The 24,230-nt window shown below is 41.4% G+C and overlaps 1 long non-coding RNA gene across 5 annotated transcripts in view; it reads right to left on the reverse strand.

The window, feature by feature from the left end:
• LOC131400768 (uncharacterized) overlaps nucleotides 1-24,230 on the reverse strand; it is a 70,769-nt gene that overhangs the window by 43,397 nt on the left and 3,142 nt on the right. For all 5 annotated transcript variants that reach the window (XR_009217441.1, XR_009217445.1, XR_009217446.1 and 2 more), the window contains one exon: nucleotides 14,824-15,046. This is a non-coding gene — a long non-coding RNA (uncharacterized LOC131400768). The remainder of the gene's footprint in view (nucleotides 1-14,823; nucleotides 15,047-24,230) is intronic.

Below are 24,230 nucleotides of genomic sequence, written 5' to 3' on the forward strand. Positions count from 1 at the left end.
AAAGCAAGTCCCAAGGCCAGCCTCAATTTCAAGGATAAGGAAATAGACTCCATCTCTTGATGGGAGAAACTGAAAAGCATTGAGGCTATTTTTTGCAATCTGTTCCACTGTTGATGTATCTGAATTCACTGCCCCCTACTCCGGAGAAAGAAACTTACAGCTGAAGCTTCATGCACTCTTCCTGCCTTTACTATAGAGGAACTTGGGCAAGAACCGTTTACTGGCTGCTCCTGAATTGGGAGCGGTATTTTGGCAAAGCTCACATCAAGACTACTAATAGGTAACCGCTTATATGGTGCGTGTGTTTGATAGTGAAAGCCCTGCATATTTGCTAGGTTCCATTAGAGCCACTAGCGTTACTGCATTTCTCCAGGGAGAATGTCCCCTTTTACGTATCTTCATTAGCTAGTTAATCAAGTGGAAAGACTGGCCCTTAGAATAGGACACTGTCATAACAGAGTGGGACATAAGACGTGTCGATGAGACATATCAGGAAGGTTGAATCCAGAGATTGGAGACAGAGACAGCCATTGTCCCCCAGTGGAGAATGGGAGTGGGATTGGAAGGGAAGGGGGCTTTCACTAGTTACAGAGCAATAGAATATCCTGGAAATTTCAGGGGGCAGCTACTAACAGATGTTAGGCATATGAAATGGTGATGGAAAATTTCAATCACCTCACAACTTGCTCTAGCCCCTTTTTTCCCAGCCGACCCTCTCCCTTCCCATATCCTTCATTCTCGTTCCAATTGTTTGATCCCCATTTGCAATTTGCTAATTGACGTCTGCTTTATCTTAATACTCTGCCAGTGCCTAACACAGTGACCAATTCGTAGAGGTAGTCAGCAAGAATGAATGATGGCAAGACACAGATCCTTGAAATTGGTGAGTCAACTGATTCATTTTTTCCCAGAAGTTTTCCCTGTGTCTGAGTGATTAGGTAATGCAGATCAATATCATCCCCAACTTTATCGATTCTTCTGTAATGAACTTCCTATAAAGTGGTGCTCAACAAAAGGTTATTGGATGGAAGGATAGATGGATCAATGAACACTAAGAACAGGAAGGAATTCTGAGGTGCGAATACAGCAGCAGTCAGAGGTGGAACCCGGGGACAGGTGGGAAGGTTGTCAAGAGGCTTTCATTGAAGAAGAGACATAGGGAGGATGAAAATGTTCCACCCTTGATGCTCTGGAGCAGCAAACACACACAACAGCAAACCTGGTGCTTTTATCCCCACAATGTCTCTAAAAAGATCTGGCATTATGTTCTCGGGTTGTTTTAGTTTTTCACTGTGACTAAGCTAGCTAATGTTTTAAAACAGAAGCTTCCTTCAAACAATATTTTGCATAGCCCTTTGACTACTTCGAGAGTTCTCTCCAGAATTTGTTTCTCATTTCCACATTTATGTCATACACAACCTCAACATTTTTATTCTATAATAGAATAATAAGATCATGTAGCTTACCGGCATCTGTAGTTTGCGGTTTTTAGAAACACAGATGTGAGGTGTCAAAATTTTAAAAGATAAAACTTGTAGCCATCATTTTATTTCTCTGCCTATGCAATCCAACAACATTATAAAAATACATAACAACATAAACTGTGGCATCAAAAGTGGTATTTTTAAATAATGAAATATTGTTCTGCATTTTGTATGTTTAATTATATAGTCCCAAATCTGATTTTTGGATTGGAAAGCCATTTGATTTATTCTGAAATTGTATATGTCAGGAATACTTACTTCAAAACTATATCAAAGTAAAGAACTTAATAAAATTGACTTTCTAAAAAAGCAAAACCTGCCCATATCTGGTATCTGCTGTACAATCTGGCATTTGATGCTGTATTTTATTATTTTATTTCAATTCAGTATTCAAGGAAAGCTTTTGAAACCATTTTGATTACCCTGACAGCTGAAATGAAATTTTTACAAGAACAGCATATTTGGAGCCAAAGATCTGCTTGACACAATGAATGCAACGATGAAAATAATTTTACAGCAGCTCAGCCTAGCATATTGGCTTCATTTAAAACTTATATCAGACAGAGTTTTTTTAAAACATTTTTCCTCTAAAAGAAAACAGCAGCTTTCAATTCTTTCTGTTGGCCTAGAAAAGTCCAAAAGCTTTAAAAATTTGAATAGTTATCAGAGTCCCAGGATCGCATTGCCCAGCATCCTATCTTAGAATTTTTTTGTGTGTGTGTGTGAGGAAGATCAGCCCTGAGCTAACATTCGTGCTAATCCTCCTCTTTCTGCTGAGGAAGACCGGCTCTGAGCTAACATCTATTGCCAACCCTCCTCCTTTTTTTTTCTCCCCAAAGCCCTAGTAGATAGTTGTACGTCATAGTTGCACAGCCTTCTAGTTGCTGCATGTGGGACGTGGCCTCAGCATGGCCGGAGAAGCAGTGCGTCGGTGCACGCCCGGGGTTCCGAACCCAGGCCGCCAGCAGCAGAGCGCACGCACTTAACCGCTAAGCCATGGGGCCGGCCCCAGAATCCTTTTCAGAGGTTTTGGAAAGGTAAGATATCCTGGAAGCTACACAATCAAGAAATTAGTCCATTTTCAGAATAACAGTAGACCCTTGTAGAGACTTAATAAATCGTGCTTGAGAAGGTGAAAACGCTCCCAATAAAAATCCGCCCTCTCAAAACTGTGTTCTAATAGGCACTGACACAGCAGTGGTTGCAGATTCAAATTGACAATCAGCTTCAAGAAACATTACAGGCTATAGTCTCTATTCACATAGCTTTGTAGAAGGATAGAGGACAGGAGACAGCATCCTCATTTTATCAAGATGCCTGTGGTAAGGATCATAGTCCCCAAAGATGTCCACATCCTAATCCCCAGAACCTGTGAATATGTTACATTAAATGGTGAAAAGGAATTAAAGTTGCAGACAAAATTAAGGTTGATAAGCAGCTGACCTTAAAATAGGAAGATTATTCTGCATTTTCCAGATGGGCCTAATGTAATCACAGGAGTCCTTAAAAGCGGAAGAGGGAGGTAGAAGAGGAGATTAGAGTGATGCAATGTAGAAGGACTCAATCCACCGTTGCTGACTCTAAAGATGGGGGAAGAGACCACAAGCCAAAGAATGCAGGTGGCCTCTAGAATCTAGAAAACGCCAGGAAACAGATTCTCTCCTAGAGCCTCCAGGAAGGAATGCAGACCTGCCAACACCTTGATCCTAGCTCAGTGAGATCCTCATCACACTTCTAGACTACAAAACTATAAAGTAATACATTTATGTTGCTTTAAGTTACTAAGTTTGTGGTAGTTTGTTACAGCAATGATAGGAAACTAATACAACTCTCAGTAGCTACCCAGGTGCACAGCTTCTTTTGCTCGCACACCCATGCAGGAAATGCAAGGCTGCCGCAGAATGACATCCAACATGTAGACAGGTCATCTTGACACAGAGAAGTCCCAGATTCTTCAGCTTCCCAACATTCTTTTATATGGTTTCAGGGACACAGGACCAAACTCTGCATGCCAACTCCCAGCAGCCCTGGTCCAGGAGCAGTCCCCCAGATCAAGGCTTACAACAAACAGAACAGGCACAATATTCCATGTTTATGAATCACTGCAGTTTCCAAAGAAACAGGACTCCGAGGTCATTCTCATAGACAGGCTTGGGTCAGCCCAGGGCTGAGGGTAACTCTTTATTCACAGTTGTGATCCCAATGTCATTATATATATTCACATTCTAAATCTGAGGAATCTGTCATTGTTCGAATCTTGGGTACAAGTAGAGTCTCCTCCCCACAAACACCAAAAGACAAGTACTCGCTTTCCCTGGACCCAGGCAGCTAGGAAGGACATGGCACACGAACCAAGCTCAGCCAGTCAGGATGCCAAGAAGGAAGTTTGGCATCCCTTCCAATATCGCCAGTCACAGCAGCATTCAATGCCCAGTGAGAGAAGCAGTGGAACCTAAAGAGGCTAGCCAGTGACATTTTATGGAGTTCCTCCTGCCCAGATTTCCTTGGTTCTGGTCCATTTTCTGAGTCTGATTCAACAGTTTTCCCATCAATCTCATGAAATGCTTGGTATCCTTCCAAGCAATTCCTTTTCTGCTGAAAATAAACAAAGTCAGTTTATGTCATGAACCCTAATTGAATCAGCAATTGTTACCAAGAGGGGGCTTCAGACAGCAGATCTTCTGGAATTGAGGGGAATCTAGGCTTGATTATATAACCTAGTCGGCGTGAAGGCAGTGAGCATTCAGGAATGGAAATCTGGTTACCCGTGGCCAGAGTGGAAAAGCAACTAATCAAATTACAACTTTTACAGTATCATTTGAAAGCAAGCCTTGGAGGACCACATTGGTAATGCCAGATGTAACAGCATGAGAAATCAGGACTGAAGAGTGATGCGGCTAATACTAGAAAACTTAAAGAAAGAGAATGACACACTCAAATCCCTAATTCTTAGCTGAATGCAAAAACTGAAGCTGGGAACGTTCTATGTCTGCGCTAAAAAGAATGTCTCTTTTTTTGTAGCAGCAGTATAAAACTACCTAAAATCAAACCCCGACTTTAATGGGGAGTTAATCTATAATGTCAATTGAATCACAGCCTCATTGAGTCCCTTATATGAAAGTGAGGGCATCAATACAGACAGAGCAGACCTTGAGAATTGCAATGGTGTTAAGTGGAAGGGTGTCAGGAAACCAAACACCCAAATCCCAAACTCCACTGGACCTTGGTTTTCAACCCAAGCCACTCTTCCTCCCACGTCTGATGAGGCAGTTCATGCCTTATCTGAAGACTGTAATTCTCTATCTTTGCCAGGGTGCCTTACACGGGGAGCCTATGTCAGTTCACAGGCCCTGAGCCCCCTAATGAAGGGAAGCCAGGGAGGCCTGAAAGAAGAGTCTCGAAATTACTTCCCAAAGACACCTATGAATATTTACCAAAGAAACTGTGCATTAGGCAAAGGGAAATACCTAGCCTTTTCAGAGATCATCGAACACTGGACCTGAGTTAACACCACTGCCACTCACTAATCAGAGTGGAGGCTGAGAAGATTCAGGTGATAAACGGAGTTTGAGTCCAAGTCCAAGTTTGCTTTAAAGTGGACATAATGACACTCTGAACTCAGCCCATGATGGTTTACCTGTTTTCTAAGGATTTACTTACCACTGGTAGAATCCCCACATTGTTTCTGAACCACAGGTAAAATGAGCCAAATGAAAGCCCCCAAGGTTACCCCTTCCACTCAAAACGAAAAATAAAGAGCAATACCCTATCTGAATAAATTATAGCAATTAGTGTAGCCATGAAATTCCTAAGAAATGCAGGGATGGTAATTCCTAGTATATCCCCATGTAACTTTCCAGTTTGTTCAGTGCGGAGGATGGGGGCTTCTTGGAGGATGATGGTGGATTGACATAAGCTTCATCAGGGGGTGATTCCAATTGCAGCTGCATTTCCAGATACGGCCTACTTACTGAGGAAAGTTAACCCAGACCCTGATGTCTGGTATCTATTCATTTATTCAACAAATATGCATTGAGCATCTAGTGTTCCAGGTAATTTTCTAAGTGCTAGGGATACTGCAGTGAACGAAACAAACAAAAATGCCCATTCTTGTGGAGTTATATATCTATCAAATCTTTTTCTGTCTTTTCAGATAAACACCAGAAGCATTCTGCTTTTACTTAGAAGGGACAGAAGAACACCATACAGACTTGTCACAGGGCTTTTCTGGTTCTGTCCCACAATTTGGTATGCAGGAAATTTGACTTTCTCACTGTCTCACAGAACAATCCTGAACACTATATCATACTGAGAGAATATGGAGAGCAGAAACCAGATTGGGTGGGTTCAAATCCTATCTCTATTGCTTTCTGGCTGTGTGAATTTGGGCAGGTTACTTAACTTCCTCATGCCTCCATTTTCCTATCTGTAAAATATAAAATCTCATAGTATTTTTGTGAGAATTAAAGCAGTTAATATTTGTAAAGTGCTTTAGTACTTGAAGGACTACATTTTCCACAACAACGGTTTTCATTTAGGGAGGAGCCAAGACTTTCACATCACCATGTCAGTTTCCTCTTTCCCTTGTGGAAAAAAAGGCAAAAAAAGGGAGGTTACTGTCTTGGCTGGGGTGATTGATCCTTACTATCAAAGGTCAGTTGAGTTGGTGCTTCTCAACACAGGTAGGGATGAGGATGAATGAAACCAAGTCAGTCCCATGATGCCTCTTACTATTATCATGTCCAGCAATAAAAATTAAAGAAACGTTAATACAAGCAAATCCAGGCAGGACAACCAAGAGTTCAATTTCCTTGAGAATGAAACTGTGAGTAACTTTACTGAGAAACACTGACCACCTGAGGTACAGGCTGCAAGCAAAGGAGACCTGGAATGTGTACAAGAGGGTGGTACAAGAGTTGTAAATACCAGCCATTGCCTTGTGGCCAGAAGTATAAATGAGGACAGTAGACTCCACATGTTTCCTTAATTGCCGTGACATAAAAATATGGGAAGAAAAGTGCATATGGATATTTAATAGCCAAAGGAAAATTTGTAATTGATTTTTTAGGAGGGGCTTACCAGGATCTGAATGCTGTCCTTAAATTTGGAGAATTTGCAACGTGTGAGTCTTGTGGGAAGCAGTTCCTCTCTCCTGCTAAAGAAGAGAAAAGGCCAGATCCTGGCTTTCCCTGAGCCCTGGCTGCTGGGCTAAGGGCACACTGTCTAAGTGTGGCCAGTCAGATGCTCCCACCTTGGTCTTTGAACTTTAAGTGACTCAAAGAAGCAAAGTCAGTTAGAATTCACCCAGTGATGCTGACAGGGCATCCAGTATCCAGAGCAGCAGCACCACCCACAGCATTTATGCCCAGCAGTGGCAACAGGAGGGCCCAAATCAAACTGTTGCACTAGGAGGCCCTTGGGAGAAGTTCTGGTGGCTCAGCTTAACATAGATTCTTCCCACCACATTCTAAGTCAGGTTCTCCAAGCTTCTCATATTTTCTTTGACCTACCTGATATCTTACCAATAAGCTTCTTTTCTGCTCAAGATAATGAGAGTTGTTAAAGAAGAAAATTTTTATTTTCTTCTTTATATGTTTCTGTATTTTTCAAAATTTCCAAAATGAACATGCATTACTTTTATAATTAAAATATGTTAGTAGATATAAGAAAAATAATTTTAATTGGTGATAATTGGCCTATTAGTGAGCCAATTTTAGAAAAAGTAAAGTACTGAGGAAAATATAAAAGTCATGTTTTGGTGGTGGGTAGGAAAAGTTTGAAGTAGAGAATACCTGTTTAGGACAGCAGACCTAGGTAGGACAATGAGAGAGCTCTTCTAAAGAGAAAAATATCTTCAAAGGATGTCTCAGTCAGCTCGGGCTGCCATAACAAAATACCATAGACTGGGTGGCTTAAACAACAGACATTTATTTTCTCATAGTTCTGGAAGCTTGGAAAGTCCAAGATCAAGTTTCCAGCAGGCTCTGGTTTCTGGTGGAGGCTCTCTTTCTGTTGCAGGAGGGGAGAGCTCTCTGGTGTCTTTTCTTATCAGGACACTAATTCTGTCGGATCCAAGTCACACCCTTATGACCTCATTTAACCTTAATTACTTCCTTAAAAGCTCCATCTCCAAATACTGCCACACTGGGGTTAGGGCTTCAGCATATGAATTTGGGGGGTACACAAACATTCAGTCTATAACAAAGGGGGTAAGACATCAAAGGAAAAATTTACCCAGGTTCTCACATTTTCAGATCCCTACATGAAGAAGAGATGTTCAGAAGTGGGGGGGAGAAAATGAATGCAAATATTGTCCTTTCATGACATTTAGCACAACCTTGGACATGCGTGTGTGAAAGAGTGTGGTAGACAAGATTGTTAGCAGAGAAGAGGTCAAGAAATGAAGAGGTCATACTATCAGAAGGATCATCAACATAAATACAGTCGATCTTCATTATTTGCAGATTCTGTACAATCATGTGCCACATAATGACGTTTCCATCAACAACAGACTGCATATACAATGGTGGTCCCATAAGATTAGTACCATAGAGCCTAGGTGTGTAGTAGGCTATACCATCTAGGTTTGTGTAAGTACACTCTGTGATGTTCGCACGATGATGAAATCATCTAATGATGCATTTCTCAGAACATATCCTATCATTAGGCAACACATGACTGTATTTGTGAATTCACCTACTCACCAAAATTTACATGTAACCTCAAAATCAATACTGATGGCACGTTGGCAGTCATTTGCGGACATGTGCAAAACAGAAAAAATTCTAGTTGCCCGATGTGCACACTCCCAGCTGAGGTTGAACAAAGCGACACTGCCTTCTTGTTTCAGCCCTTGTACAGTGGTCTATTTAGTGCTATGTTTTCTGCATTTTTTTGCTTTTTGTTGGTCATTTCACTGTTTAAAATGACCCCCAAGTGTCATGCTAAAGTATTGTCTACTGTTCCTAAGCACAACAATGCTGTAATGTACCTTATGGAGAAAATATGTATGTTAGATAAGCTTCTTCCAGACATGAGTTATAGTGCTGTTGGCTGTGAAGTCAATGTTAATGAATCAATAATATGTATTTTATAAGGTGTCTTTAAACAGAAACAAACAAAACAAGGTTATGTAGGTACTAATTGGTTGATGAAAATGTTGTGACCAGAGGCTCACAGGAGCCTAACTCTATTTCCATGAGGAGCAGTGTTTCAGTATTCACGAATTCCGTGTTCACGGTTACTTTATAGAACATAACTACCACAAATAATGAGAATCAACTATATTTAAATCACCAAGAATTATGCAGTAGTGCCGGAAAGAATGACAGGAAGGCTGAAAATCCAGTTTTTCAAGGAAGAAGAGTGACCCAGGCATCTGGAGATGACTGCAACAAGAAAGAGTAGAAGGTGATAGCATGAGATGCAAAGCTGGAGGATTTTAGGAGGGAGGTAGAAATTTCTGGAAGAATCAATGAGGAGCAATTAAATGTAAGGAATGGGCTAATATCAGAAACGTGAGACATCAAGGGTAAGTTTGTGACAGAAATATTTTTTTTAGCTCTTGACGAGCTCTAAACCTCACCACACCAGTGGTCACCCCTTCCTCCTATCTGTAATGGGAGCCATGATTCTCCCCCTCCCACACAATTACAAAAGCAGGTCATCCCTCTTCTAAACATCCATGTTGGGAAAAAGAAAAGATCAATCGCAGAGTACAGAAGCTTAATTCTGGTTTACAACTCAATATGTCACAAAACATAATCCATTTTCTACTGCTACTTCCATACAAACATTTCTATTATGCCCATAGAAGACAAAGGTCACCTTTTGAGGGAAATTATTCATGAGGGAAAAAAATTAGAATTTTGAACAAGCCTTTTAGGTGACCTATACAGATGTATGGTAATAGGACTTCAATCTATATTAGACACCTAATCTGAAAAGATGAAAACATAATCAAATTGCAGTAGCACTCCTCAATTTAATTTAACCTTTCAGGGGCCTGGTGGATGTTCTCTTAAAATTAATTTCATCCAGTGATTCTTCAGGGAACAGAGAGAAATAGAACTTATACTTAAATATACGCATGCACATTTATAAACATACTGTAGTTTATTTGCCTTTACGTGTTTTTTTCCCAACAAAGAATTCTAGATTGCTTATTAAGGCTTCCCAGGTTGAAAAAATCCTTGGAGAAGAGGCCTCATTCTGAAAAATTCAAGGATCACTGCCCAATCTTGAAGTACTTCTGGAAAAAATTCACCAAAAAATGTAAAATTTACTCTGCCCTCATAATTAGGCGAACTTTGAGTTTTCTTTCAGGTTTTAGCAATTATGAGATTCTTGATTAAAAATTCACCAAAAGTTTAATATCCAATGATAAGTTCAAAAAAAAAATACTCAGACTTGCTTTTATACACTTATTTTGGGTTTGTCATTTAATTCCTTTTAAAAATATTAAAGTGGAAGTCAAATACTGCGCCAGTTTGACAAGGTCCTCTCACCTTTAGGAACAGAAAGAACTCAATAAATCGTCAGCGCTAACCAGAAAAGATTGAGTATCTAATTCACCCAAAGTTTAATGTAATAGCTGAACTAGGAGTCAGTGGGGAGAGGCGTATCATGGGGAAAAAAATGGACTAATTTATGTAAGAATTATTTTAAAAGTATACTTGGAACTCCTGCTTGATTAAGTTTAAGAAAGAGTAATATTGCCGAGGGCTGGCACAAGTAGAGGGACGCATGCTCTCTTGTACACAGTTGGCAGTAATATGTATTGGGTCCAACTTTCTGGAAGGCAATTTGGCAATGTGTATCAAAAGCCATAATAACAGATGTCCTCATGGAGCAGGACTTCCATTTCTTGGAATTCCTCTTAAGAAAATAAAGGAAGGATGTATAAAATTTTGCACATCATGGATTACTCTGTTGTTTAAAATTAGAGAAAATTGGAAACAATGAAACTGCCTACCAATAAATAATTGTTTAAATAAATGTTTTAATAATTATTTAAATAAAATCTTCTTTCTCCCACCCTCACCCCCTTCAGTCTGTTCTCAACACAGCGGCCAGCGTCATCTAATTAAAATGCAATGACTTGATGGTCATGGTACTCCTCGAAACACTCCAATGGTTCCCCTCACTCAGAGTCAAAGCCAAATCTTTATCGTGGTCTAGCACCACATTTTGCGTGCTATAGAGTTGCCATTTAAGTGGCTCTTCTTTAAACAAGTATATGTGTTCCTGGTAACCCATGGTCTTCACCTTAGACACAGAAGAATCTAGAATCTTAAGCAGCTCCCTTGTAAAGGACATTCCATGTGATATTCTCCTTGACAAACATCCTCCTACATAAATTTTTTACGTTTTCTCCAGAATTGGGATTATATTAGTACTGATTAGAAAGCTATTTTTACTAATCACCATCAAGCAACTGTCATTTCTCACCAGTATTGCAAAGCTGCCCACCCCGTTTCTTGACAGCCACTCATGTCTCCTCTAATCTATTCTCCACACCACATTCAAAGTAATCTCTTTTCTAAAAAAGTGGTCATAATTTCCCCATGTTTAACACCCATCACTGCCTTCCCATTTCTCTACAGAAGATCCAAATTCCTGATGGTCAAGGTTCTAAAACAGTGCTACACAATGGAAAAATAATGGGAGTCACTCATGGAATTTTAAATCTTATAGTAGCCATATTTTTCAAAAAGTTTCAAAATGGTAAAATTAATTTTAATACTATATTTTATTTTAGCAAATCTATCCAAAATATTATCATCTCAATATGTAATCAATAATTCAAGTAGATCTTAAATGTTCTCACTACCAAAAAGAAAATAGTAATTATGTGAGGTGATGGATGTGTTAACTAACCTTATTGTGGCAATCATTTCACAGTATATACGTGTATCAAATCATCACTTTGTACATCTTAAACTTACATAATGTTATCTGTCAATTCTATCTCAATAAAGCTGGGGAAAAATATTGAGATAATGTACTTTCAGTTTTTCATACTAAATGTTTGAAGTCTGATGCGTATTTTGCCTTTGTAGCACATCTCAAATTGGACAAGCCACATTTCACATGCTCCATAGCCCCATGTGGCTAGGGGCCACCATATTAAACAGTACAGTTCTACAAGGTCAAGACCATGTCCACCTCTTCAGCCTTCTCAGGCTATAGACATATTTAACCTTCAGGTGCTCAAAGTTGCCATTTTCTTTTTCCAAGTCTTTTATATATGCTGAGTTTTCATACAACAAATAATTTGAAAGAAGACAAATAACCAAATTTTTAAATGGGCAAAAAATTTGAGTGACATTTCACCAAAGGAGATATACAAACAGCCAATAAGCATATGAAAGATACTCAACAGCATTAGTCATTAGGAAAATGCAAATCAAAACCAAAATGAGATACCACTTCACACCCACTAGAATGGTTATAATTAAAAAGACAGACAATAGCAAGTGTAGGTGCGAATGTGAAGAAACTGGGACTCTCATATATTGCTGGTAGGATTGTAAAATGGTACACCTGCTTTGGAAAATAGTCTGGCAGTTTCAAAAAATGTTGAACGTAGAGTCACCATATGACCCAACAATTCCACTTCTAGGTAACTAACTCGTCAAGAGAAATGAATGAAGACATATGTCTACATAAGACATATGTCCATATAAGACTTATAGAAGCAATCCAAATGTCCATCAACTGGTAAATGGATAAACAAAATGTGATATATCTATACAATGCAATACCGTTCAATAATAAAAGGAACAGAGTACTGACACATGTTACAACATGGATGAACCCAAAAAACATCATGCTAAGTGAAAGAAGCCAGACATAAAGGACACATATTGCATAATTCCATTTTTATGAAATTCCAGAAAAGGAAAATCTGTAGAGACAGAAAGTAGACCAGTTGTTACCTAGGATGGGGAGTGGGAATGGAGACTGACCCAAATGGGCACAAGGACGTTTTAGGGGTGATCAAAATGTTCTAAAAATGGATTGTGTTCATGGTGGCACAACTCTAAAATCACTAAAAATTATTGAATTGTACATATAAAATGAATGACTGTTATAGCATAAAATATATACCTCAATAAAGTTGTTTTTAAGAAGAATAAAATATTCACAAGAGTTTTTTAAAAAATTTGAATGTTTATATCCTGCTATAAATGTTTCAAACCTTTTGTATTCCCAGCCTCCCCTCTCCAGATCGTTAAGTTCCATGCAGGTAGAAACTATTAATGCCTTGCTCCCTATTGTAACTCCAACATCCACATTATGCCTTTCACATAGAGAGGCTCAAAACAGCTGTTGAATGTATTGAGAATAAATTGCTTGGGCAATTTCAAAAAACCATAGACACTTAAAAGTTAAAAAAAAAGTCCTACTCAACAACGTGGATAAACATTATGTTAAGCGAAAGAAGCCAGAAACAAATGAGTACACACTGTATGATTCCATTTATAAAGTTCTAGAACAGGTAAAACTAGAAATCTGTACAGTGGTTTCCTGGGGGAGCATGCAGCAGGGATTGACTGGGAAGGGGTACAAGTGAACTCTTAAGGGTAATGGAAATGTTCTATATGCTAACTGGAGTGGTGGTTACACAGGTGTACATTTGTCAAAATTCATCAAACTGCAGGCTTAAAATCAGTGCATGCTGTATATAAATTGTATCTCAGTTTTAAAATGTGGATACCTCTGGTAAAAAATAAAACAAAAATTTATTTAATGAGTAAAGCCTCCTAATTCTTTAGTATGAAATGCAAGGCCTTCCATGGTTTGGTCCCTGCATGCCACTCCAAGCTCACTTCTCAGAAAGTTGCCCCACTGCCCCTCCAGAACCACCTCCCCACCCTTATCCCCTCAAACCCCAGGCCCCAGTCTTATTAAACTGCTGACATTTCCCCAGACACACCAAACAGGGAGGTGAGGAAAGCACTGGATTTTAGGTCAGTGGCCCCGGGCGTGAGGCCAGCTCCACCAATCACTACCGGTGTGACCTCAGCAAGCTACTCTACCATTCTACGGTGCAGCTTCTTCTTCTGCAAAAGCAGGTTTAATAACAACTGCCCTTTTGAACTTACCAAGCAGCCCTGCACATCAAGAGAGGCAGCATATAAGAATGTGATCTTTAGTTAAAAATGCTCTGTGGGTCCAGAGTTGCTAATCATTGCCTTCCTTGCTGGTTTTCTTTGCCCTTTGCCCTAATGTTTCATTTAGTCCATTGGGATCTGCAAATTCTCCACTAGTTGCTGTAGGACAAAGAACTACGTGATCCCCTTCAATCCAACTGGAGAAATGTACACTGAGGAAAGTCTATATAAAAGGCACCACTGGCTAAGTGCTTGATACATTTTTTCCCTCAGTGTTTTGAATGACCTTTCACCAATAGCTGATCATAGTAGCTTGATTTAAAATAAAGTGTGTTATCGCTCAAGTTGGCACAAAATCTAAGGGATGACATTTGTTCTCGTCTTTATACTTTTTCTGTATTTTTTTCAATTTTCCACAAGGAACGTATATTTCTATTATATTTAGGGGAAAGTGTTGTTTAAAAAGAAAAACTTTAGTGCTGATTCTATTTTAAACCAATGATATATGGCTAATACCTTCAAAACACTTACTAAGGAGTAGGCCTTATTATAAGAACTTTGTATTTGTTAATCCTCTCAACAACTCTATGAGGTAGGTACTATTATTCTACCCTTTTTTACAAATGAGGAAATAGAGAATAGGAAATGAGAAATAAAGATTAAGCAACCTACCCAGAGTCATACAACTAGTAAGTGATGGAGCTGGGATTTGAACCCCAGCAATTTGGTTTCCGAGTTCACGCTTTTAACTAGTACTCCAGGGAAAAAGAATGTGAGTGACTCATATTACCCTCTACCATGGCTCTAAGGGTCCAATTACACAAGCAGCCTCCCTTGGGAGAAAATTAGTGGTCTGTGGGTCGGCCCCGTGGCTTAGCGGTTAAGTGCGCCCGCTCTGCTGCTGGTGGCCTGGGTTCGGATCCCGGGCGCGCACCGACGCACCGCTTCTCTGGCCATGCTGAAGTCGCATCCCACATATAGCAACTAGAGGGATGTGCAGCTATGACATACAACTATCTACTGGGGCTTTGGGGGAAAATAAGTAAATAAATAAATAAAATCTTTAAAAAAAAAAAAATTAGTGGTCTGTTAGACTGTGGGGTCCTGAAGGCTAGAACCATGTCTTATCCATCTGTGTTTCTGTATCAGTTAGCTTTGGTACATAACAAACCACCCTAAAATTTAGGTACCTAAAAACCACAACCATTCATTTCACTCACAGTTGTGTGGGCTGGCATTTGGGCTGGGCCTTTCTTTTGCTGGTCTTCTGCCATCCTTAGCTGAGCCATGTCAGTGAGCTGCTAGTCTGCTAGGCGTCTCTGCTTTTGGAAGTTGGCTGGCTGTCAGCTGGCGCAATAAGAGCCCCTGAGCCACAGGTCTCTGATCAGCCAGCAGGAGAGCCTGGGCTTCTTCACACAGCAGCAGTGGCAGGGTCCCAAGAGCCTTAAGAGTGGATAAGCCCCAATGAGCAAGAGCTTTTCAGATCTCTGCTTGCATCACATTTGCTACTGACGCACTGGCCAAAGCAAACACATGGCCAAGCCCAGAGCCAGTGTGGGAGGGGACAACCCAAAGGCATGAATACGGAGGGGTAAATAATTTGTGGCCATTTATGCAATCTACTAATATAAGCAAACACAGAACCTAGTAAACAATAGGCACAAAATAAATGCTTAATGCTGTCTCCCCTTCATGACAAATCAAGATAAGACCAACAATCTCTTCCTTCTCTGCACTAGGGGAAACTACATCAAGCAGATGGAAGAGGCTAACTGACCCCTCTTGCAGAGAAACACCTCACACTGGGTGATGAAGCCTATCACTTGACAGTCACCTCCTAACACAGGATCTCCTCAGCTCTTGGGGTAAGGGGTGTGTTCTTACTGGTGGCTGCTTCCCTAAAGCTCTTAGAATCCCAGGACTGGCTCTAATCAATGATTCCATCAAGTTTCCTAAGGGACCTCCCCTTCTCCCACAGCTTCTGTGGGGTGCCTCTGGGACACCTCTATAAAGCTGCTACAATTAGCATCCCTGCTTGCCCTCTAGTGGCTCCCTAATGTTGTGCAGCCCTTTGAAGAAAAGTGTCCAAAGCCTTCTACAACTGCACCAGAAGAAACAATTGTGTGTGCTTTAGGTCAGTATTTTTCAACAGGGGGTGATATTTTCCCCATGGGACATTTGGCAGTGTCTGTAGATATTTTGGGTCGTCACAACTGGAGGAAGGGTGCTGGCATCTAGTGGCTAGAGACCAGGGATGCTGCTAAACATCCTACAGTTCACAGGACAGCCCCCACGACACAGAATTATCTGGTTCAAAATGTCAGTAGTGTCATGGTTGAGAAACCCTGCCTTAGATTCAGAGTGAGCCCTCCTTCGTCCGAAGGATGGACCCCACAACTCTACCCAGAGTTGTTACATGGCTGGATCCATCACTCCCTCTGGAAAGAATCAGTCTCTAGGCAACGATCCTAAATTGTCTCTGTGCAACTTCAATCTCAGGAACAGTTCATGGGTATTCCATAATTCCCCAGGTTAGACAGACAAACTAAGTTCTAAATGGAGTTTGGTTACATGCAGGATGACTTTATTGTCTCTTTCTATTATCTGTGCTCAATCCTACTGATTTGAGAGCAATTTTCTCAAAAAAGAGGAGTACTTAAATGTTTTTATTGTAAGCCAGTTAATAGCATCAGGAAATAAAAATGGCTTCCAATGGAGAACTGCATTGTGGGACTTCTGTGTGAACCATACGAACCTTTTGATAAAATGCACATTAGTTGCAAGGAATAGATGACAGGCACTCAGTTTTAACAAAATGACACTTGTTCCATGGAGGAAAAGAATTTCTTACTGTCAGAGAGAACACTAAGAACAGAGGGAAAGAAAGCTACACAGACATTGATTGCTATGGCATGTACAAAAGCAACAGAAGATGAAAGCCTTGATTCTAGTCACCCATCTTACTGTGGTGTTTTAGCAATGCTAATTAGAAGAGAGTAGCTGACATTTCCCTAGCGTGAAGGATAAACTAAAATTTACCCGGGAAATTTACTTCTGAAATTTCCACAGAAGAATTCAATGGTAGAGGTGCTTTTTACTAACCCTGGAATTTATTCCTTACTTGTTCACTTTCTTATGCTCCTTTACGCTAGTAGCTAGGAACATGCTCTTCACCCAATACCTGGAATTCCTTATTCAAGTGTGAGGCAGGGAGAGCAAGAGAGAAGTGAAGGGTCCATGGCTCCAGCCGCTCTTTGCTTTACTTTGAAACTCCTTCTCCACTTCTTCTCAGGTCCTGAGGCTTCTGAACGCCCTCCTCACCCTGCCTTCCATTTCCATCTCCTCTCTTCTTCCTCCTGTCTTCCTCATCCCTGCCTCTGGACTGCAGGGCCCCTGGAGGGCAAACAGGGACTGGCAGGAATCCCAGGCACGGTATGGAGATATGGCCAGTGTTGGGGTGAAAGGTGTGAAGGGCTGCAGAATCTGCCACCCCAAAATATGCCTCTTTGGCATATGGATTGTTTTAGGCTGGTTGTTTTTAAGCAAGTGCCTAGACTTCTCCCAGTAAGCCATGGAGCAGCAGTAAAGTGTGCCCAGGCCTAGGCCCTGGGGGAGGAGTTTGTCAAGAAACATTCCTCATTTGGTTCCTGATTGGGATTCTACCACTATTACTTCTTATTCCAGAGGCATCTCACTTCAGAGGAGAAACTTTAAGGATTTACGAAGCTGGGCTCCCCATCCAGGCAGGGAACCACCTTTGGCTGAACTTCATGATCCTTTCCACCATCTACAGGGCATTCTTTGTGGCCCTCCCACATCTAAAGTGCTACATTCCTGGGCTGGCCCAGTGGCGCAAGCGGTTAAGTGCACGCGCTCTGCTGCGGCGGCCCGGGGTTCGCAGGTTCGGATCCCGGGCGCGCACCGATGCACCACTTGTTAAGCCATGCTGTGGCGGCGTCCCATATAAAGTAGAGGAAGATGGCCACGGATGTTAGCCCAGGGCCAGGCTTCCTCAAGAAAAAAGGGGAGGATTGGCATCAGATGTTAGCTCAGGGCTAGTCCTCCTCACAAAAAAATAAAATAAAATAAAGTGTTACGTTCCTGTGAGTTCTGCTCTCTTCCAGTTGTGGAACTTGCAATGCTGGTTGCTCTTCCTTATCCCCAAGATCCACAGCACCCAGGATGAAGATTCTCCCCTCTTTAAACCCTCAAATGCCTTATCTTCCGTATAGTGGCTTTCCCATGCCTGACAAATACCAACTGTTGGGTAGGAGTACATAAGACTGGATTAAGAAGCTGGGACAGCAGAAGAAAGGGAGGGAATGGAGGAAGAAGGGCAGCCTGGAGGCATAAGTGGGATAGTGTATTGTGATGGTGTCTAGGCTGGAGCTGGAGAATTGAATGGCTGAGAGGAGAGACTTGGGAAGAAATATTTATAGAGATTTCTTGAGAGACACGAGTGTGTTGTACAATCTACTCAAGGACCTGGCATAGATTGTGGATTTTTCTCACAATGAGGGACAGTAGAAGTAATGGCAATTGCCCAGGTGTGCATGGTGAGAGCCCAGACAAGGGCGGCAGCAGGGAGTATTCTGAAATAAGGTGCTAAAGTTTTTATTTCTTTTTTAACATGACTGGATAAAATTCGTAAATGTCTGCCACCCAAGAATGACTTTCACCCCCCTCCAAATATCATTTGCGTCTTTCAAGGCTCAGTTCAATTTCCATCCCCTCTGTGAAGGCCTCTCAGACCTTCTGGCCGCATCAACTCTTTCCTTCTCTCAACTCATAGGTGTAATTGGTATTGTTGAACTGCTATCTTTGGGTTCCCCTCGTCCTGCCATCCATCCAGTACATTATTATGGAAGTAATCCTTAACCACGATTTTTATGTCATACCTCTACTCAAAAAAATTCACTGGCTTCTGTCTGCCAGCAGGATTTCAAAAATGGAAAGAAATCAGTCATTTACGATCACGAAAAACGTATTCTGCAAATGTTGGCTCAGTACCTCTCATATATAGGCATTTTACCAGAGCTTGAGTGAATGTGGCAATCTGTCATATTTCATTCCTTTTTCATACAATTTCACAGCTTATGATCCTACCCTGCTCATCTACACGCCAATTCAATACAGCTTCCAAAAATCCAGAGGCAATATATTAATGTTTTTCAAAGCTTAGCATAGCCTAACCATCAAAGAGTTACTCACTGTATCATCCACAGAAATATGTAAATGTTATTAAAAGGATTCTAAACTCATTTGGAAGGAATCATTCTGAAACTTCCATTGTTGGACCGTTGTAACTGCCATTTAAATGTTCACAATCCAGTCACACACTCCCCACTACACAGTTTTCCTGAAGGTTTATCCTAACTTTGGGAAAATGTTTAAAGAGTTGGAACCAAAATTACAACTGGTTAAAGCAAAGTTTTCAACACTGGCTGTGCATCAGAATCCCCAGTGCTCCCTCCAGGCCATTAATTCAGGATCTCTGGGGGTGGGCCTGGACCTCAGATTCTAATGTGTGGCCAGAGTTGGGAGCCACTGCATTAAAGGTGTTGCCTCTTGCTCTCTCGGTAGAAAGGGGGGCATACCTAGGTCAGGAGGAGGGACTTTGTAAGCCATGTGAGCACACCAGTTCCTGAGAGGGCTGGCAAGAGCAAGGAAGGACACCAGCTTCAGAGAACCTGGGAGCCACGCAGAGGACTGAGGCAGGGACACATCCAAGAGGAGCAGGACGGCTGCACCTGCAAGAAGGGGGACACCCTGGCCACATACGCTGCCTACTTGAGGAAGCAGCCACGTTTCTACAGTGAGCTAGACACACAGAATCTTTCTAGTATCAAGAGACTCACATAGCAGTAAGGGAAATTAAAGTTTCCTACGACATTCTCTTGCTTCTAGAGAAAAATCTATATGGATCTGTAATTCTGCAGGGAAGCCCTGTTGTCTTCTGACCTAATTTAAACCATTATTAAATTGCTTCTTCTCAACTGATGTTAAAAACAGAAAAGACATGCCTGAATGGCTGTGTCTTCGCATTGATTTTTATACCAACCACTCCTGACTTTGGGGCCAAGCTCCCAGACTGAATTTTCGGAGAGATTCTGGGTAAAGATTAATAAACAAACATGGCCTCAAATGGTAAAATTGAAACTATCTGTCAGGCTTGCTTTAGCTCAATGCTACAGGTGATATAGGAAGCAGGAGACCAAAGATGATTCAGTTCTGGTAATTAAAAACAACTGCAATCTTCAGAGAACATTATATTTTAATCTTCCTATGGTAACTTTCTCTTTTTACAACATTTAAATAGTTTTTACAGCTTCCAGATAGTTCCAAAACTTGAGTCCACATGTTGACAAAGTACAACAGAGCCTTTACAAGCTCCAGGGATGTGAATCCTCAAATTGACAAATACTACACAGCCCATAGTTTCCTCCATAACGTATAATAAAAAATAACTAGGTAATGTAAGTAAGCCTCCTGCACACCATGCCTAAGAGAGAAAAACAAAACCTTGTGGCCCTCCTTGCCCCTAAACTTTGTTGCTAGGCTCATTCTCTTGCCTGTAGCCTCAGAGCAAAGGGTAGATATATGTACAGACCCATGTATCTATGTGTATCTATTCACGTGTGTATGTATATGTAAGTGTCTCCCTGTGATCGGTGAAAGAAAATAAATCCTTCCCCCACCACAGCTTTCCTATCACCTCAACCCATAACTAGTGTATGGTTGTGACAAAGAGTTAAAAGGAACAAGCATTTGTCCACAAACAAAGCAGAACACTTCATTCCAGTACCATGTATCCACCAGTCAGCCAGTGGTCTTTGAGATTTCAAGACTCCAAAGACACATAATTCAAATTCTTGTGGCCCCAAACACTAGGTTGTCGACTTCCCATTGTGAGGAATGTGCAGGGTGGCATTATGCATGAAAGAAGTCCCAGAAACCCAAAGCAGAAGGCAAGCCCCTCTCTGCCTCCGCTAGCCTCTCATGCAAGAGATGGACAATTTGTCCACAGCTTTATTCACACTCTGTGACTCTCCTGCTTGGAACCTCAGCATCAGCAGATGAAACTGTAAACTTCTGACACTGATACCTTGGGAATGAGTGGTGGATTAGGAGAGTGGCGAGGGAAGGAAAGGTAACTCCAAAGAGTAGGAAGGTACTTTCCCAGACTCAGAGAAACTCGGGGCTGAAGGTTCTTATCGGAGTTTTGTGGCTCATAGTGACCTCAAATAAGTGGTTATCCAAAGCATGATTAACGCCTTCTGAAGCAGCCCATTCTATTTTCTGACTGTTTTAATCATCAGACACATTAAAATAAGTCTCTACATTGTAAGCTCCACAGAGCACGGATCTTAGCCTGTGTTGTTCACTGATACGTCTCGAGTGTCTAAATGTTACCTGGCACGGAGTAGTCGCTCAAAAAGTATTTGTTAGATGACTGAGTACCTCCCAGTGGCTTCCCGCAATGATTCTATTTCTACTCTGGAAAATACAAAAGAGGTCTATTTTTCTTCCCTACGACAGCCCAGCAAATATTTTAAGACACCTATCATGGTTACTCCTCCCCAACCCCCACTGTGAGTTTTTTCTTTTCCAAGTTTAACATTCCTGGTGCACTCAACCATTTCTTTCAGGGTGGATTGCCAGTCCCCCCAGCAAAGATTTCTTAGATGCCTATTGTGCAGTCACCACTGGGGAGGGGTGGGACCATCAAAGAATTCTAGGTAATATCTACTCCATTCATTAGAACCCGGCTCTTGTCATCCACCCATATTGTTCTAATTTGTCCAACAGGGCAATTATGAAAGGCTTTGGCAAATGGCTAGCATAGATCAAGGTCAACTGTGTCTACTATTTTGTCCCAGTAGAGCTATCTGGCTACCTCATCCAACAGGAAAAGGAGGAGGAGGAGGAAGAGGGGGAGGAAAAAGAAATGAGGTTAACCTGGCAGTACTTCATGACTTCATGCAGTGGTTCTTGACCTTGCCTTCACATTGGAATCACTTCGGGAGCCTCTATAAAAGATGGACTCCTGGGACTCCACCTCAGAGATTCTGATTTAATTGGTCTGGGATGTTGGCTGGGCACAAGGATTTTTCAAAGCTCTGCCAAGTGACTCTAACGTGTAGCCAGGGCTGAGGCCCACTGCATTCATGCAAACTCCTGGGGATCAACATATCTCACAATCTAATTTTTTAAGCCCATTCTAGAATATTGCATGTGGCCCTCCATTCATTTTTGAAAATAAAGTTTGATTGGCACACAGCCAGGCTCATTCATGTACACATTGTCTATGGCTGCTTTTGTGCTTCACCAGCAGAATGGAAGAGCTGTGATGGAGACCACGTGACCTGCACAGCCTAAAATATTTACTATCTGGCACTTTACAGAAAAAGTTTGCTGACCTCTGGCTTAAAATCACTATCAAATTCTCTAGTCTATAGTTTGGGGAACTCATGGGCTTTGTCTTCTAAAAAATCAAGGCTTTGTTGTTTGTTCATTTGTTTGTTTTTAATAGTTAGACCTTCCCACCTATTATTCTCCTGGACCCTCTCCTGCTTCCCATGATTACTTAAGAATGACTGGCAATATTTTGGCAATATCACCTATCACAGCTCTAAAGATTAGAAGTAATAGATTTTATTCTGATGTATGAATGTATGTAGTAGAAACCCTTTAAGGTTGCCTATGACTGCATTTAATAATTGTCATGTACCCGAGACTATTGACCAGAAAGAGTGTGCATTTTGTAAGGGTTTATGTATTTCCGATCTGAGCATTCCACATACTGTGTGCAGCCAAGCTTCCTACCCCATTCTCTGAATTTGCAAGCTATTAAAACCTAAAATTATAGGGGCCGGCCCAGTGGCATAGTGGTTAGGTTTGTGCACTCTGCTCCGGCAGCCCAGGGTTCATGGGTTCGGATCCCAGGTGTGCAGATCTACGCACGGCTCATCAAGCCATGCCATGGCAGCGTCCCACATACAAAATGGAGGAAGTTGGGTGCAAATGTTAGCTCAGGGCCAATCTTCCTCAGCAAAAAGAGGGAGATTGGCAACAGATGTTAGCTCATGGCCAATCTCCCTCACCAAAAAATCCCCTAAAATTATGTATAACACATAATATTTGATATTTAATGTTTACTATTTAATATGTATGTAGCATATAGTATATAATAGGCGAAATGTATCTGTGAGGCAGATATCATTGCTATCGCACTATCTCTTGGGCATTTCTGGATTCCACCCTGCAGGTGTTTCTAGACCTTATGATCAATGATCCATGGAAAATGAGCCCTAAAATAAACTTGTTTTACTGAAATTTTAGGCATGAAGAATATATAAGAAGACACCTGTAAGAATATCCACCCCACTCAATTTTCCCTAGATTGTTCCCATATTGCATAATAATCTGAATTTCTGACATTATTCAGCATGATCTGCTGGTAGCATGGCCTAAGCATTTATAATTAGTGTGGTTATTACACACGCACTTCCATCCCAGGTGAATTACAATTAGTGATATTTTTCTTTAACATCTGCACAGTTAATGCAGGCTTTCTTTTTGTTTCTTTTTTTGCAGAGGAGGAAGATCAGCCCTGAGCTAACATCCATGCCAATCTTCCTCTTTTTGCTGAGGAAGACCGGCCCTGAGCTAACATCTGTTGCCAATCCTCCTCCCTTCCCCCCCCCCACCAAAGCCCCAGTAGATAGTTGTATGTCATAGTTGCACATCCTTCTAGTTGCTGTATGTGGGACGCCCCCTCAGCACGGCCGGACAAGCGGTGCATCGGTGTGCGCCTGGGATCCGAACTTGGGCCACCAGTAGCGGAGCACGCGCACTTAACCGCTAAGCCATGGGGCTGGCCCCAATGCAGACTTTCTTAAAGACTCGTTTCCCATGGTAGGTTGGTAAGTCTTAGAAATTGCCACAGCCAGAGAAACTGTATCAGAGCGTGGACCTGCTTCAATCACAGACTTCTCTGGTCCTAATAGCTTGCGGGTTCAGAGGATGCAGTGCTGAGCTGGGCTGCTGGCAGTCCTCAGAAATTAAGTGTGTAATCATGCCTCCTGCATGAAAATCACTCTTGTTTCAGTCAATAAGCCTGTGAAGAAAATGGAATCGTTAACTGGAATAGTAAAATCTGAGAAAGTATTTTAATGCATTTAATATATGAAATGCTTTCACCACTAGGAAGCCCTTTGATTGAGAGAAAGAAAATTGCAGAGAATTTACAAAGGCTAAATGATCTTCAGAGCTACTCCTAAACCTGTTACTAGTTTGATTTGAATCACAAGTAATGAATGGCTACACAGCTTGTTCCAACACAAAAAGGCACAATTTATTAATGTATATTTTGACAAGAAGATATAAGAACCCATTTCAGTACCTTAAAGTCACAAATACTCAAAATACACAGCAGCACATGCGCCTGGCCTTGGAGCGATCAAGAAAACGCCTCTCAGCTCTACCTGAGCTGAACTGTCGTTCCACTACTCAGCGGTGGCTGGCCCTGCTTCCTGAGTCCCTCAAGTTGTGACAGTCTACACCGTTGTCAATTTCTGGAATTCCACCTCCAATGATCGCAAAGATCTATTAATGTACTTTTAGT

The sequence above is a fragment of the Diceros bicornis genome, chromosome X (genome assembly GCF_020826845.1).
Source record: "Diceros bicornis minor isolate mBicDic1 chromosome X, mDicBic1.mat.cur, whole genome shotgun sequence".
Taxonomy (NCBI): domain Eukaryota; kingdom Metazoa; phylum Chordata; class Mammalia; order Perissodactyla; family Rhinocerotidae; genus Diceros; species Diceros bicornis.